General features: G+C 49.2%; 1 protein-coding gene across 1 annotated transcript in view; it reads right to left on the reverse strand.

Moving 5' to 3' along the window:
• The window catches only part of LOC122532525 (protein bric-a-brac 1-like), a 36353-nt gene extending 21442 nt beyond the window's left edge, over positions 1-14911 (reverse strand). Inside the window, exons 1-3 of the mRNA XM_043661340.1 lie at positions 14905-14911; positions 12965-12974; positions 231-288 (exon numbers count right to left, since the gene is read on the reverse strand). The gene's annotated coding sequence lies outside the window, so the exon portion shown is untranslated. The remainder of the gene's footprint in view (positions 1-230; positions 289-12964; positions 12975-14904) is intronic.
• Between the last annotated feature and the right edge of the window lie 3147 nt (positions 14912-18058).

Raw genomic sequence — 18058 nt, forward strand, 5'->3', positions numbered from 1 at the left:
AAAGAAAGAAAAAAAACAGAAAAATAAAAAAAAAGGAGAGAACGTCGTCGTCGCCTGGCGTTTTCCTTTCGACGTAACGCCGCGCGTCGTTCGTCGCGAGAATTTCGATGAACGATCGGTCCCGGCTTGCTTGCACGATCGCGTTTACGTGTTCACGTTTCCTGGAATGTGCTGTCGAGACAGCGAGCAGACAGATATTAGGTAGACGTGGAATGCGGCGGACGACTTACCTGCTATACTCGATGTGGAGGCTCCGAGCCAAGCGTGGGATGACTCCAACAACTTGGCCTGAAACAAACAGAGAAAAGCACCGCGTTAGAATTTTGCTGGACGTACGTACGCACGCTCGAGGACGAGCGTTGAAAGACGGTCGGTTTCGACCATCGAGAGAAAGAGAGAGAGGAGCGGCAGTCTCTTCCACGCGTCTCTCTCTGTCCACAACTTTACTAATATGCGAGTTTTTCCTCGCGTCTCCTCTGGCGGAAAGGGGCCGCGCGAGACGCGGCGAAAGCGCAAGACACACGCAAAGTTGGCTCATTTGGAAAGTTTCGGCCCGCGGAGCAGTGCCGAGCGACGAGCACCTCTGCGATTTCCGCAATTTTCGAGAGATCGGACTTTTCATATCACCGAATCACTTGCCGCCGCCATCGCCATCGCCGCCACTCCGGGCTGACTTTCGAAATGAATTTTTAAGGGTCGAAGGGCCTCGCCGCTCGTCAGAGATACGCGCCTCGATCCTCTATCAAACTCCTGCAAACGCCCTCTCGCCGCCTACTTGGCCCTTGGACTACTATCGTTAATCGCGCTCCAACGCGCGCTGCGCAAGCACGCACACTCGCTGCGAGTTTCGCGCTTTAAACTTTCCTCCGCGAACGAGTCAGCCTCTTCTTTCTTCCCCTCGCCGCCCTGAGGCGTCGTCTAGCCGTTTACCTCGAGAGAGAGGGAGAGAGAGAGAGAGAGGGAAAGAGAGAGATTTCGTTCACTGCTACGATCATCCTGACGCGACGCGTACGGATAATAACGGATGGTAACGAGACGACAAAAGGGAACGACAGAGACGACAAACGACGTTCTATTAAGAGTTCGAGAGGCACAACAATAACAATAATGATAATAATCAGTTGTAACAGGCGGCTGGTACGTAGAACGACTCTGTCAACCTTGAACACATTGCGGACGGGAGACGCGAATTCGCGTCTTTCTGTTTTCAACTGTTGCGGACGGGAGACGAGAGTTCTCGTGTTTCAACGCTGCGGACGGCGAACGCTTTTTTTGCGTTGTAGGGGACACGAGGGCAGAATTTATATTATATAATATTATATATATTTTATATTATTATTATTATTATATTAAATGTAATATATTTGTAATAATATTACAATATTATATATTACAAATATATTATATGATATTATATATATAATTTATTTTATATTACTATATATTATATTATATAATTTATGTTATATAATATTATATATAATTATTATAATATTACAATGTTATATAATTTTTCAAGAAGTAGGGAAATTGTTTCCTGACATACCACACCAAGAAACGTTACTTTCATTTTATTTAATAAACTACCTCTAAAATGGAAAATAACTAGTAATTTTAATTATTAATAAAATAATACACTTGTCAAACGCTATACATTCTCTTGAAACCTTTCAGTCGTATATTAAATAATTCAAAAAATACGAGAAAATACAGGCTGTATGCTTATCAGGGCATACCGTCCTCAATGTATTAATATAAATATAAAATGAATAATAGTTGAAATCTAAAATATATAATAAATAGATTCTTAAATATTACTATGGAAAATATGTAATAATATTTAAGAACATTTTATCAATGTGAATTAAAGAAGTGCATATATGCATTGTACAAACTTTTCCTAATATAATTTATATTATATAATATTATATATAATATATAATTATATATTACAATGTTATATAATTTTTCAAAAAGTAGAGAAATTGTTTCCTAACATGCCACACCAAGAAACGTTACTAGAGGTACTTTCATTTTATTTAATAAACTACCTCTAAAATGGAAAATAACTAGTAATTTTAATTATTAATAAAATAATACACTTGTCAAACGCTATACATTCTCTTGAAGCCTTTCAATAGTATATTAAATAATTCAAAAAATAAGAAAAAATACAGGCTGTATGCTTATCAGAGCATACCGTCCTCAATGTATTAATATAAATATAAAATAAATAATAGTTGAAATCTAAAATACATAATAATACATAAAATAAAATATAAAATAAATAAATATAATAAATAATAATACATAAAATACATAATAATAAAGAGATAGATTCTTAAATATTAGTATGAAAAATATGCAGTAACATTTCAGAATATTTTATCAATGTGAATTAAAGAAAAAGTGCATATATGCATTGTACAAGGTTTTCCTGCTGTTCCAAAAATATGCGGGCCTTAGGGGCAGGTTAGGCGCGCCGGGTGCGGTACGCAATGTGTTAAGACGACTCGTACTGTATCTACGTACGTACGTTACGTTTCTTCGAGATGTCCCGGTCTGATTTATTCAAAACTCGCTGGACGTTGGCTCCAAACGGACGACGTGGAAGCGTCGCGGTAGCTTAGCTGCGGCGGCTAATTTCGCCGATGAATAATTCCAAGATTCGCCGGGCGGAACGATATCGAGTGGTATTCGCCGGGCGAAGGAAGCGATGAGGAGGGGGAGGGGGACGTGCACGCGTCTCGAGGAAACCGCAAAACGCGCGGGAACGAGGGCGAAATGCAGTGAAATCGAGTTTACCGGTACCGGTTACGAGTTAATCGCGCGCGCGCGCGCGCGTGCATTTTTCATCGTCTCGCGTGAGGCTGTCGCAGGCTGCGCCCTGAAGAATGCACACGCCGCGGTGCACACGCGACACGCGACTGCATTAACGAGAAAATCGCTCTCCCCTCCTCCTCCTTCTCTTTCCCTTTCGCGTTCTCGTCTCTCTACACACACGTTCGAACTGCGGCGTTTGCTACCGCAGGATTCAGGATTCTCGTTCCTCGCGAGGAGGAGGAAACGATGGATCGCCGAAATCCGATAAACAAAAGTGAGGAAACAGAGGCGAGCACAGGCTGGCCTAATTAAGAAAGGCCTCGGAACGCCCCCTCCTCTCCCCCCTCAACCGGATTCTCCCGGACACTGGTTCGCGGAAAATCCCGTGAACTTTCCCCCCGGGGCCGGAGAATTTACGAGGTAGTCGTCTATCGTTGCTAATTCCTGCAAATATTTGCCGGGCAAGGATATAGGCGTGGGCGAAATGAATAGGCGTCGGAAGGACGCGAGGGGGAGGGGGCGGCAGAGATCTGACGAGCGCGAGGAGGAGGGGGAGGGAGAGAGAGTGAATGTATGCACGGGGATTTGAGCGAATGCGAAGGGACGAGGACGAGCACGAGCACGAGCACGATCACGAGGACGAGGAGGCGAGTAGACGGGAGGAAGGAAGACTAGTCGTCGACGGCGGGCAGGCTCGTTCTCTCCTTCACCCTCTCCCACCTCCGCCGTGGTAGCAGAGACGCTGCACAGACGCCCCACCGACGCGACGCCGTCGTTGACGTCGTCGAGGCTCCCGTCGACCGACTGGAGTTTCACGCGGCAGAATGCACCGCGCCACGGCAAATTTCTAATCAGATTAGCGCGGATTAGCAAAGTTCGTTTGTTCTAATGAAATTCGTCTAAATTAACGTCGGAAGAGGGAACGCCGCGCCTCGCCGCGCCGCGCTGCCTGAGGAGGAACGCCGCCGAGATCGAGAGAAAAGGGCGGCGAGAGAGGGAACGAGCCGGGTACCGGGTACACTCTACGCTCCAAGAATCGTCGCTCTTCGTTCGATCCTTCGGTCCTCCTCTCTTTTTCTCTCGCCCATCTGCCGAAACTACAGCACACAGTCCTAACTGTTCGCACTTTTCCTCAGTTAAACGTCCCAACCCCCCTGTCGTTATCCTCATCGCCGATTTTTGGAATTGGGACTGTTCCCAGTACGCTGCTTTACGCGTGAAATACGTGTATAAACAAGCGACATAGCGAAAACGAGGGGTGGTGTATTCAGCGAATTGGCATCGAAAGAAAGATGATTTCCAAAAATTAGTAGGAATAAAGGTGCGGTCACTTGTGAGGGCAGTACTGTATCGCTCACTTTCCTTCAATGTCAATTTTCGGTCTCACAAACTGTCGACTACTGTATATAGACGAAGGAAAATACCCGTTTCGGGGAGTTACTTCCTCTCGAAGCGGAAAATTCGGGGGAAAATCGCGCACGTGGTGAACGACGCGATAAAGAGGAAAAGAAGGAGAGGGAAGTGGCGGGCACGCGCGTTAATTGTCGTGTAGCGGGCTCGCGCGAAAACAGACCCGGGCACCTGTGAATCCGTGCGCACGTACATACATACATACGTACATACATACGTACGTAGGCGGACGCGTGTAATCTAGGACACGCGAGCCTCACCTCCTCATTCGCACGCACGCGCTGATATTTTATTCACCGATATCGCGCGCAAACTATTCCACCGATAGTCACCCGGTCGCCGCGTTTAAGTTTCCCCCTCTGTCACCGGCCGGCGTGCGTAACCCAACGCAAACAACGCGTATTTTATTCATCGGTACGACCGGATGCGTCGAAAACATCGGAATCGCTGCGTAACCGTTCCGCGTCCCGATAATATCCTTCGGCGACAGCGTCGGAAACGCGCGTTTCGCTGCCACGGATTGGTACAGTAGCGTTCGCCTAAGCGTCCGCAATCGAGGACCGAGAATGGGGTCGTTTAAGTGGGAAGGTATTCTGCGAATTGTGCCGAAATATCAGTATCAGGTGTCACTCGCTTTGTATCGTTTAAGCGTCGTGTTTCACGCGACTTTCGACAGGTCAGGTAGCGTGGAGTGAGATGGTCTCAAAATTCTAAGAGTTATCTACATACTTTGACATTTCTATCTATGTGGTTATTCATACATATACGTATTGTCGAGAATTAATTGAAAATTGTATTGTAATGATTAAAATATAGATTAAAGTTTATTTTTATATTTCTGTCTTCTGTGGTTATTTGTAGATGTACGTATTGTAGATAATTAATTAAAAATTTTGTTACTGCATACGATTAAAATTGCACGATTAAGGTTTATTTTTACATGTCTATCTTCGTAGTTATTTCTGGATAATTAATTTAAAATTTCGCTGTAATATACAATGTATTAAAATTGCACGATTCTAACTGTCATTATGTGATTATAACGACCGGGATCTTCGCGGGATACCGACAGACGCTTAAGTGGGCGAAAGATGCAGACGATTAAATGAGCACTGTTGTACCTATCGAGAACAAGTCGCAACACGTCCCCAGCGCACGTTGGCGAATTTGGCTTTTCAACCGAGAAATCGCACTAAACTGTTAATCTCAATGTGATTTGCAATGTTGCGGCGATCAGATATACACGCAGATAAAATGTCCCGTTGACGCATTATCGTTCGACGAATCGTCCCTGTCAGGTCGGAACGATGCTTTTTAGCAAGTGGCTTTATTTGTCTACAAATAAACGGTGGCCAGGTGGTCGTTCAACGAGGGCAAATTTTTCTCTCTCCCTCTCTCTCTTTGGCCGTTTTACTCATTTTCACGAGTCTCTTGCGCTCTTTGGCCGGTCACTGCTTTTTCGTCGTTTCGTTTTATTTCGAGCGGGACTCTACAGGTAGTCACGTACGGTTGACGCTCGATGGAACCGACCGTCCAGATAAATTCTCTCGAATAGTCGCGCGGACGCGGCGAAATATGTTGTCATCCACCGAAACACATCCACCGCCGCTGCTCTACCCTCCTTCTCCCGTCGTCCTTCGAATTTAACGCCAACTTTTTCCAAACCCCGTGTACCCGGACTCGCGTGTATATCTCGGTTCCATTTACGTTGCACGTACGTACGTAAATCATCCGTCGTACACCGGTGGTTAATTAATTCGACATCGATTAACCTGTTCGTTTGTAATGCTTTCGGTCAGCCGGACCGCAGATTAGGCAGAGAAGCCTGGAGTCGCGTGACTTTTTGAACGAGTTTTGGCGAACGCACCGGAATCTAGTTCGAGTTAACCTTTTAGCTGCGATGTCTACGCTCTTCGAAACTGTGTCACTACATTTTGTCACTAGAACGACGCGATGACGTCGATTATACTTACCAAACATAGACTATGTGCTACAAAACTGGATTACGTTATAAGGAAATTACTAGTTTCCTTAAATTATAAAGAAACAACTAGTTTTTTTTTAAATTAATAATTTCACTGTCTAAATTAATATTAATTAATAATTAATATCAATAAATAATATTAATAACAAGAAAATATTTAGAAATAATGTAAAAAGAACTAGTCGAGCCTAGTATAACAAAATATTCTAAAGTGTCTAAGATTTACAAATATGCTTCATTTCCCACAAGAAATTTAATTTAACAAATTGCAATTAATTTCCTCGTCATTGCACAGAATGAGTATACTCATCATTCACAGCTAAAAGGTTAATTATCCTTTGCTACCATGAACGACTAAAGTCACTAGACGTGGAAAGCGGTGATCGAGCAAAGTAACTGCAGATAAGTGATGCGAGGCTCGTAGGGATTGGACGAGAGAAAGAAACATGGCTGACAGATTCGACTATGAGCGGCTCACCATTAAAAATTGAAAACCGAATTGAAAATTATTCTCGCAAGTTGGTAATAAAACTGTTTTCAAACATTATACTCACGATGGGCATTTATTTCAATGCTTAATTACACGTGCAGCTAATCAACAAAGTAAAAATGTCTTGTGTTTCGAAGAACCTGTGTTGAATAGTGCCACCGTCAAGTATAAAATCACTTTCTTACTAACAAGAGAGCACACCAAAGTATGAATCACCGATTATCGATGAAATTTGGCATAAATGTAGTTTTCGAAAAGATATTTGACCCCGTATTTCTTTTTTTTTATCGGCAACTGTCACTGAAGGGGCGAAAACTAACCTTAAAGTTGGAGATGCGGAACACATTTCGTCATATATTCTCAAAGATATATCTCGTTTCTGTGTAAAGCGATGAAATTAGTTGTTATTCAACAGTGTATGGCCATCTTGTAAGCAAACCTGAAACCTAAGCTAAAGACTGCTCGCGCGTTTGTATTCTTATAGCGCTGTATTCTTCACTTCAGGAGGATACGTACACTTATGGTTTAGACCCCCCCCCTTTAAAAAAAAAAAAAAAAAAAAAAAAAAAAAAACAAACAAACCACAACTGGTCAGGAGCCCCCGGTAGGAAAAAAGGACGAAACGCGTTCCCCATTGTGTATCACTGGGTAAGTAGGTTGAGCGAGCGTAAGAATCGACGCTAGCTTGGAAACGAACCGAACCGAATCGCTCGGACAAACGCGGACAAGAAGCGGAAGAAAGAACAGACTGGCGATCGGCAGCGGCACCTGTAGGATAGAGGAGCGGGGCCAGTATTTCGAGTAATTTCGTCGGCGGCACGGCGCGTTCGGCAATCTATCGGGACGATAGATGGTTCTCGGGCTTTAATATATAAGGAATGGATTATCCGTTGAATAATGTGCCGAGCCGTGTTAAGCCGCAAGCAACGTCGGTGGTCGGCGAACGAGCACGCACACTGGCACGAACGCGAGCGCGTGCAACGAGCGCCGAAGCTGCGATCGCCCGGCTGCCTGCCTGCCTGCCTGCCTGCCTGGTGCACGCGTGTACCACGCGTACGCGCGTACAGGCACGCAATCACGCGCGTGTTCCGACGTGAACCTTCCTGCAGAGCCCGCCTGCCTCCCTTCAGCCGGCTCGGATCGGGCGAACGCCGGTTCGATGCTCCGCCGTTACGAATAGAGGGATAGAAACGTGTACCGGCGACGATGTGGCAAGGGGGATGTGGAGCAGCGCAAAGCGGAGTAGATCGGAGCAGAGAGTAGAATGGCGAAGAGAAAGGAGCGAGGGCGGCGTGGTAGGCAGCTAGATCGGAGCAGGGAGGAAAGGTGGAACAGAGAGGGGAAAGAGAGAGAGAGAGAGAGAGAGAGAGAGAGAGAGAGAGAGAGGAGAAAGGGACGGGTGGGAAGGTAGGTCGAGCTGGCCAGAGAGAACGGAGTTAGCGCGATGTTAGCTCGCACGTATGTAGATAGAGTACTGAACTATGTATTAGAGTCGTGTACCTTCCACATAGATATACCAGGGTTTGTATAGTACAAGATTTGCCATTGGCGGAGCCGGTCTGAAATCCTGCACAACGGGTGCCCTCGAAATCCGCACCCCGCTCGTCGTCGTCGTGCACCCCGCTCGCGACATCTAAACGATGCTTTACGAGCCGCGAGAGCTTGGCACCCAGGCCGATTCTCCACATCTATAGGGGATTAACCGATACCTGGCCGATACCTCGTAAATTTCGCAAATTTTCTTCCTTCTCCTCGTCCTCCTCGTCCTCTTCCTCCGGCGAAAAGCACACATCGGGAGGACAGCGAACGAACCAACGAACGGTGAAACAAGGCGGATCTGGAGAGGGGGGTGGGTGGGAATTTATTTCGTCGGCTCGTTTCGCCGAGCAAGTGCAACTCGTCCCGAGCAACGAATCTCCGCAAACACAGCGATACGGAAAACGGATAAATGGCAAAGAAAACCGGGAGAAAGCGAAGAGTGCTTGTAAACTAAGTGTGTACTATAAAAATACGCTGGTAAGGAGCGCAAACAAAGGGAACAAAGACGGAAAGGAAACGGAGAGAAAGGAAAATGCCGGTCGATGTAAAGAGGGCTGAGCTCCGTTAACGCGAGAACCTACGCGGCGCGGCGCGGCGCGCGGCGTCACTCGGCGACGATCATGCTTCGAAAGACCATGCTTAAAAGAGCAGAACGTTCTTTCTTCCTTTTCTTCTTTTTTTCTCTTTTTCCTCCTCGAGTGGAAACCCCGTCGAACGGACAACGAGTTCGTTTCCAACGAACAGTACAGAGATAAATAAGAGAGGCAGAATTGGCGCGAAGAATGAAACGCGCGGTCGATTCCGCGAAAGGAGGGAAGAAGAAACTGCCCGATTCGCTGCCCTCCAAGAAGGAGAAAGTGAAGAGAAAAGAGGACAGAGAGAGTGAGAGAGACGACGAGCGGAACCGGCGGAAAGAGGAGAAAGGAGGAGAGGGGAAAGAGCGGCGCGAACGGCCGTAAACTTTAAATTTACGAAGTGATATACACGCCAAACATCCGGTAGATATTTAAACTCGGGTTTCACTAAACTCAACAATAACGTTCGCGCCGCTATTTCGGTTCTAGCCGTGGCGACTCCTCCTTCTCCTCCTCCTCCAAGCTGTCCGTCGTCGGTCCGGCCCGCTTTCGTTTTGGAATTTTCGTCGTTTCGAAACGACCGGAAGCTGCACGCTCCGACGCATTCTCGACTTCGGTTGCGAGAGAATCTTCCCCGAGGTCGAGGCTCACGTTGCCGGCGTTTCACTTTGCCCACCGTGTCCACAAGACTTTCCCTCCTCGAGAGATAGCGAACGAAACCGGGTTTTAAACAGATCGACGTCGAGATATTGTTTTTTCGTCTTTTTTCCTCGAGTGTATCTCGAAGCAGCGCAAATTTACTTGTACGCACACAGAGCGGTGGACCGGTGGACGAAAGTTTCGCCCTCCCCCCCTCGCCGAGAGAAAGACTCAAACTACCCGCCGCAGTTTGTTGCTGGAATATTTCTCCGACTCGACGATTAGTCGATGCTTTGTCAGTCACGGGAAACGGGTCACAGACGAGATATGGTTTTTTATTTACGGAACCGCTGCGACCGTGTTTTTTTGGAGTGAATTACGCCTTTTATACTCGTAGAGGAGCGTGAAAGTTTCGTTTTTGGCTTTCAGACCATATGAGAAATCAGATCGTGTACGCTTGGATATCGCAGGCGATAATTGTTACGACCGTTTGTTCGTTACGTTGTGCACCGTGCTCGATTGATAATGCAAGAAAATAAACGGGTGCGAGCGATCGCGACCACCGTTTATGAAAATTTCAAACTCGATTCTCCACGAGATACCGCGCGAGGCTCCATAACCGTGTCGCGACGATGCAGATTATTCCGTTCGTTTCGAAATCGATCGAAATGGCTCTCTCTCTCTCTCTCTCTCTCTCTCTTTCTCTCTCTCCTATTCTCTCACTCTCTGAACGACACACACACACACACACACACACACACACACACACACGTACACTGTTTTTTTCCTATCGTTTCTTTCCAAACTTTTTTTTTCACTCGTTTAGATTCACTGACCACCGCCGCCATGCGGTGGCAACGGCAATACGTGCAACGCGAAATCGCTTTCGATACGCGGCGAAAAAAAAAAAAAAAAAAAAAAAAAACTTTTTTTGCGTTCCCCCGCGAAAAAGGAAAAAAGTCGCGGAAATAAAAAAAAAAAAAAGAGAAAAAAAAGAAAAAACTCGATTCAACGACCACTCGAGCTTACAGCGATGAAACGCTATTTCTATCAAGGAATCGTTGAAAAATCGAACATGGAGAGAAAGAGGGAAAGAGAGAGAGACAGAGAGAGAGAGAGAGAGAGAGAGAGAGAGAAAAAAGAGGAAGAGTCCTTTTTTTCAGATCCGGAGAAGCGTAAGATGGCGACGCGCGCGCGCGCTGCCGGAAGCCTTCGCGGCGTGGTTCCGGTTCGCGTATTCGCGGGCAATTAACGTGCCTGGATTCTAATTCGAGCCGATTAAAAGCACGACGTCCCGGCAATATCGTTCGAGCGATTTAATTTAATGCGGGGTGGCCGACTCGATTGAATCCAAATCGATTCCGGTGCCCGGCTCGATTCGATTAATCCGGCCGATTAATTCGACAAAAACTAATTCGTCCGCCGCGTCCGCTCGTCCGCCAAATCATTCTAACCTCGTTCTCCTTTCGCCGACTCGCACGGTCGGCGCGCAGCTGATCTTCTCGAGCTGCCTCTCTCTCTCTCTCTCTCTCTCTCTCTCTCCGATTCTCCTCGCTGTTTGTCGATTGTCTCGCGAGACGACGAAAGATCGGCAAAGACCTAGGAAACAGGGAACGAGGGACGTTCTTCTAGTCGTGATCCCGCTGTAATCCCGAGCGTCGTTTTGTGCGTAGATTCGCAAAACCGTCGATTCATTATTCATTTCGGCGAGACGGACGCATCTGTTGTACGAGCGAGCGGGATCGGCGGGAAGGGCGCACTGGGCGGAGGGTCGCGAAAAAGGGTGGCGGGAGCTTCTAAATTCATCACTGGACGAGGACGTTGCCCTCCGGCGAGTAGGTATACGTATACATACATACATATATATATATATATATATATATATATACATATACATATATATATATATATATATACATATATTTTTTAGCGGTGGAGCGGGTACCGCGATTAAAGAGTCGAGAACAAAAGTCACCGTGGAGGCAACGTAATTCCATCCTTATGAATCTTCTATGCTTCTCTTGCCGCGTGCCTCGAGCCTGAACCGTCATATCCCACGGCTTTTGCCGCACCGCGCGCGCCGCGCCATCGATCTTGAATTCTATAAGCCCGCATAATTACCCGCCTTTTTTCGAATTCCCTTCGGCTCTGATATACGCGCCGCATCGAGCTCTAGCTCCCTTTCGATAAAAGGGGGGTGGGGAAGAGGTGCACCAGCATCGTCTTCTTTTTTTTTTTTCGTCTACGAGTTGGTAACGAGATAACGAGGAAGAAACGTACGGGCGGACGCGCGAGAGAGAAAAATTGCAGGGAGGAGGAGAGCGTGAAACGCGCGAAGTGGGGAAAGTGAAGGGCAGAAGTGACGTCACGGGTTTTCCGGGTGTCGCGTCGTTTTCTCCGTCGGATCGCGCCAAGTCATCGGAAATAACGCGATTAACCGTCTCTCGCTCCCTTTGGGGAGAACAGAGAGAGAGAGAGAAAGAGAGAGAAAAAGAGAGGAAAAAGTGGAGGATTTTTCTCTCCGACCGCGCGCCGTTGTCGTTTCTCCGGTGATATCAATCGGTGCCGCATCACTGACACGGTATTCAAGCCCGATTCGCTTATCGCGCTCCATCGACGTTCCAATCGTCCTCGAAGGGCACTCGATGCCATCCCTTGGAGAAAAGTAGCGAACACGCAGTGCAGCCTCCCTCCTCCCCTTCCTGTACTCGACGAGAAACACGAAACGATCTTCCTGATCCTGCGATCCGATTCGATCGGCTCGCGAGCTCGTTTTTCAGCCACGCAAATCAAATTTCTCTTTTGCCAGCGACCATCGGCGCCGCTCTGACTTTTCCACTTCGATAAAGACGCGCGTGCAGCACCAGTGCCTCGACGCTTTTGGCACTTTGCCGGGGCGGTAAAACTCCGAACGACCGATGGATCGATCGATCGATCGATCGATCTGTATCTCTGTATACTCGTGTTGCGTGCCTAACGTACGATCTCGTAACGTACGATTGGCAACGAGAACGGCTAATTATTTATTCGCGAAAGGGATTAAGCTGTGTAAGCGAGGCAGGTAGGTTTCGCTGGAGGCTCGTAGGATCGAGCGTGGAAATTGGTCGTCGCGTATATTTGGTCGGGGGCGTACGGCCGAAAGAAAGGTATCGAGAGCGGACGTAGACACGCACACGCACACGCACACGCACACGCACACGCACGCGCGCGGCAGATTCGGACAGCGAAACGATTCGGTTTTCGATCGACTTAGCGGTTAGAGGATAGGCTCGAGCATTATTCGTACGTGCCTGTGCCTCGGTTACGCGGGCTATCGATTCCTTGGTCGCTTGCCGGGGGTAGTAACGTTTCCCCTCGAAACACAAACACAGGGCCTCGCATGCATGCGCGATGCAACCCCATGGTATGCATTCGATACGCACGTAGGTACCTACCAAGAGGAAAGAGGTCTCCGCATCGCGCGATCGATGTTTGATTGCACTTTATATCGCGTTTCTCTCTTACCCTATCCTCCCACTACTACTTTCGCCTCTCTACCCTCTACTAACGCCGCCGTCGCCGCCGCCGCCGCCGCCGCGCTCGAGTTTCGCCGTTCACTCCGGGCTGCCGACCCGCTTTTCTTTCCTTCCTTTCGATTCCTTTCGTCTCCTACTCGCGGTTATCGCGTATCTACACACTCTCCCCGGCGATGACACGCCCTGAAACTAGCCCCCCGAGTAGAAGCGTAAGGTCAGTAGTGTGCAAGGCCACCGTCGTTCCTCAACCGAGGCCTCGAGATTCTCTCGTCTCGTTGTCCGCGAAAGCGCAGCCGTTAATTAATTGGAACGACGGTGAACGACGATGCTCGAACGATGAGTCTTCTCGTTGATGCTGGCGAAATCCTTTCATTTTTTTGTCCCCCTCCCCTCCTTCTCACCTCCTTTCGGGAGGCGCAGTTTCACCGACGTGGACGGCTGATGGATGATCCTCCATATATCTCGCCGGCCGCAAGAAAGGTAAGACAGACTCGGCATCTATCACGCGCGCGAGAGCGAAGGATTCAGGAGCAACGAGACGGCGAGAGAAAGAGACCAAAAAAAAAAAAAAAAAAGAGCGTAGAGAGAGAGAGAGAGAGAGAGAGAGAGAGAGTATTAACGGAGCGGACGGTGAGATGGGCACGGGCAAGGAATGTTTATAACTTTGATAACGCTCCCAATAATCTATTTCCGCGGGGGTAATACATTACGCGGCTGGATTTTCATGCCCGGGACACGGGGATCGCGCGCTAATGGCAAAGTTCGGTCGCGGCCGGTTCGCCGATAGGGACGCAAAACAATAGTTTGGCGGACGCGAAATTTCGTCTGCGGCGCGCGCGGGGCTGCTTCGCTGGCTACGCCGCCGATAATCCGTCAGGATGACCGGATCGAGTGTACGTTGGACGTATAGTTGGACGAGCGTTGGTGAAATCGCGCTCGTCCTACGGATTTCACCGTAGATGGGCGTCGCGTCTCTCTGACTCTCTCTCTCTCTATCTGTGTGTGTGTGTGTGTGGGCAGCTTTTTTTTCCCGCCCCTTCGTAGCGAAGCAGTGGCGTGTTTCGGAATGGATTCGGCGGGAAATCGGCCGACGAACAACAGTGAGAAACGCGAGGAAAACGTATCGCGCGACACGGGTGCAGAGAGCGTGTGTAGCAAAAGAGAAAGGCTGGAGGAAAGGCGGGATTTTGCAGCGAACGGTATATAGTCGGAAGGTTGCTCAACGCGGCGGCGTCGTGGTTTAATAAGGAGCTATCTATAGCGGAGCATTATGTTACCTCGATACATCCGTGAGATGAGACGTTGCAATATTAATGCGTCTCATGAAATATTCGTCGCCGTCTTGCCATTCATCTCGCTCGCGCTCTGTACATTATATAGAGGGCGCGGGCGCGGGGGTGGCCGGGGTAGGAGCGCGGAGGAGGCAGCTGGAGCAGGAGGCTTCTCGCAGCGAGCGAAGGGTGAGAGAGGGCCCGAGGGGAGAGCGAGGAAAGCGAGCAGAGGCCGAGCGAGGGGAGCATCGTCCTCCTCGACCGCCGCCGCCGCCGCCGCCGTCGCTGTCGCCGTCGCCGACGACGACGACGACGACGTGGCGAATATTTTGGTACGGAGAATTTCGCCAGCAACATCGTAGACATCGAGACATACCACGAAATATACCTGCATTTCTGCACTCTCTTACTTTTGCCTCCGCTTTTCCCCCCAAAAAAAAAAAAAAAAAAAAAAAAAATGGGCGCGTTTCGCCGAGAGAGGCGAAAGGAGTGAGACGAAGCCCCCTGTTGCTTGCCGGATCGCGCACTCCAGCACACTGCCGCCCTTCGAAAACTCACCGAAAATCACACCGGCTGATCTTTCTATCCGTGGCGCGCGGGGGGGCGCATGCGTTTATCTACCGCGCCTCGCGACTACCGAAAAGTTTTCAAACGCGTTTCGCGAATCGATCCTCGAGCGAAGGTGAAGTTTCGCGGCCGATCTCCTCCGCCTTTTGTCCCTGCCTTTTGGCGAAGTTTGAAAAATCACCTCCAACGGGATACGCGAGAGGACTGCGAGAGGAGACCTTCGCCTCGCTGGCGACGAATCGATCTTGGAAACGTTCTCCGTTCTCTCTCTCTCTCTATATATATATATATTCCTCTCTTTCTCTGACGGTCGCGATAAATTTTTCATTCGGTTCTTTCGTCGCTTTCGTTGTTCCCGACGAGTTGTTGCGGACGAGTGTAGCGCGCGCGTAACTCACGCGCGCGCTCTGCCAGAAGCTCGCGTCCGACCGATTCCAAAGAGAGAGAGAGAGAGAAAGAGGGAGGGCGATGTACGGTCCAGAAAGACTGGACAGCCAAGGGGAAACGGAGCGGGAAGGACAGAAGGAGCGAAAAGAACACGGTGGTAAGGGCTGTTGGAGAGGGGAAGGTTGGTTGACGGAGACTGTCGACAGCGGGACCCGGTGGGCAAGAGGGATGGGTGAGCAGCAGGCAGGAGGAGGCAGGAGGAGGCAGGCGAGGAACGCGCGGTGGTACAGGCGAGAGGAGGTTGTGCGAGAACGATCTAGAGGAACGAGGTAAAGGGGTGGCGACGAGAGCGAGGTAGCGAGGCAGCGTGAGCGGCAGAGGGAGGGAGGGAGGGAGGGAGGGCAGGGGGTAGGTAGCGCGAGGGCGAATGCTAATATTAAAAGTAATATTTCTCGGGCCGTCCGCGGGCGCGCCGCCGCTGGAATCGCGCTCTCTCTCCGCGTTCTCCGTGGTTCTATTTATTTTTAATATAAATTAAACAATTTATTTTCCGGCGGCAGGAGGGAAGGAAGGGTGGTGGCGGAGCAGCCGTGCCGTGCCGTGGGCGCGGAGTGAAACGGGGAACGGGAAACCGGGAAACCGGGGGAAACGAGCGGGGGAGGGAACAACGCGCTGGCTACTGAAATAGAGAAATAATGCCGGGACTGCAATATCGAATGAAATATCGTCCGCGATCTCTCTGCCACGGTTAGAAGGAAAATACAAACGTATTCTTTTCTGTACGTGCGCGCGGAGGCTGTGCGTACGCTTGTAATTTCCGTCTTTTTCCGAGGGGAAACTCGCTATTTACTTATATTCGTAACCGTCTGTGCGACGATGTTGAAGTGCAGCTGTAAGAGAAAGAGAAAGAGAGAGAGAGAGAGAGAGAAAAGTAGGAAAAGACGAGCAACCGGAGGGAGGGAGGAGGGAGGCGGAGAAAGAAAAAAAAGGACGAACGAAAAAATGAGGAACGGTAGTTGAACTTTGAGCAGTTGTCGCGCGAGTCGCGTCGAGTCACGTCGACGACGACGATAGCTGCGTAAAGAAGCGAGAAGGGTGCGATTTCGTGCGTCGCACGAAATTAACGGCGTCTGTAACTTGTCGAACAATTTCGAACGGCTCTGGAAAGTCTCGTTTCGACGCCAACGGCGGATGACCGATATTTCGAAAAATTTAAACGAACGTTTCACGCAAGATTTCCGTAGATCAGAATTCGCAAAGCCTTTCGCGATTCATCCGACCGACAGCGGACAGATCTCGCTCGACAGAAATGCTCGACGATCGGAAGTCGTTCTTCCGATAATTCGAGAGCGCCTGGATTAGCCTCCGTCTTTTTAAAGCACCGCGTATCGATTGTACGAAATCTTTAGAAGGTCCTCACTCGTTGGCGGTCGCCGGTGCTTAAATATACATATATCTCGCCTTGGCATTGACCCGCTTGAAAGGAAACCCTTCTCGGCGAGTAACCGGCTGTACGCCGTCGCTAATTCCCGCAAATTGCCTCTTCCTCGATATCATCGGTGTCCACGCGAACGGCTCGAGCGTCGCCAAGCTACTTTCACCCCTTTCTTGGCTTTAGGGAGGGGGAGGGGGGGGGAGGAGGGGTGAGTCAACGAAGCTTACAGCCAACGAAGCGAGGAAGAGAGGAGAAAATCGGACGTGGAACAATGGGGGCTAACACGGAGAACTAACGTAGAGAGCGGAGATTGTCCAGCGAAAAGGCTCTGGTTTGGTAGAAAGGTAGGTTAGCAGTCAGGCAAGCAAGCAGTCAGGCAGTCAGGTAGACTGGCAGACAGGCAGGAAAGGCAATGCACTTTATGATCGAATATAGCGAACATATAGTCGAGTACGGGTAGGGCAGATTTCTATGTATAGCGTGCCTGGAATCATAGGCGACGCGTTATACCCGGTACACCTAGCTGACGACGAGTCACGGTGGCGTACGTAGTACGCATTCGTTTTGCAAAACGCGATCGCGCGAAACCTCTCACCTTTGCGCCAATGAAATCCCTCTATCGGTTAACGATTAACGAAAGGTACCAAGTTACACCCGCTCCAGAGTGCTTTCGCCGTCTCCCTTTCGGATGGACCTTTGTCGTCCAGGCGACTCTCTCTCTCTCTCTCTCTTTCTCTTTCTGTGTGTTTCTCTCCCCGCTAGGTATAAATTTAACGCGTTGCCGCCGCGCTGCGCGTTCCCCGTGGCTGCGCGAATCCGATCGTTAGCGGGAGCCCTCGAGCGAGACTGTACGCCCCTAATCTCTTCATCCTCGCCTTCTTCCTTCAGCCGAACAACCGACTTCTTACAAGTCGCGACTTTCAAAGGCCTGCGTCGTTTCTTTCGCCCCACATCGGCGAACTTTGCTCGCCGTGGTGAGTAAAAGTCTTCTCTACCGCTTTGCGGCAGACTCTCTTCTGTGGAGGAGGTGGATCGTTCGAGTTTTCTTAAACGACGCTAAATAGAAAAGCGTACCGGTGAAACCGGAGCTTCGATCCCGGAGGCGATTACCAAGCGAGTCGACGTACGTACGTACGTACATACGTATGCATGCATGCATGTATGTATGTATGTATGTACGTACGAGCGGAGGAAGTGAGATCGATGTTTCGCGCGCGCGTCGAACAACCTGACGATACGGATCGGCGAGAAATCAGCGCGGCTTTTGTCACCTCGTTGAAGGCGCGTGCCGGGGATCGCGCGCGATCGCGCGAAATGAAAAACGATCTGATCGCGGATCGAGAGCGTGAGCATGGGCCTTAAACGCTTGGCGTGTCGCGTTTCTATTTTTTCCTGTTTTTTTTTTTTTTTTTTTTTTTTTTTT

This window comes from Frieseomelitta varia, unplaced genomic scaffold, assembly GCF_011392965.1.
Source record: "Frieseomelitta varia isolate USP_RPSP 00005682 unplaced genomic scaffold, Fvar_1.2 scaffold_457, whole genome shotgun sequence".
NCBI lineage: Eukaryota > Metazoa > Arthropoda > Insecta > Hymenoptera > Apidae > Frieseomelitta > Frieseomelitta varia.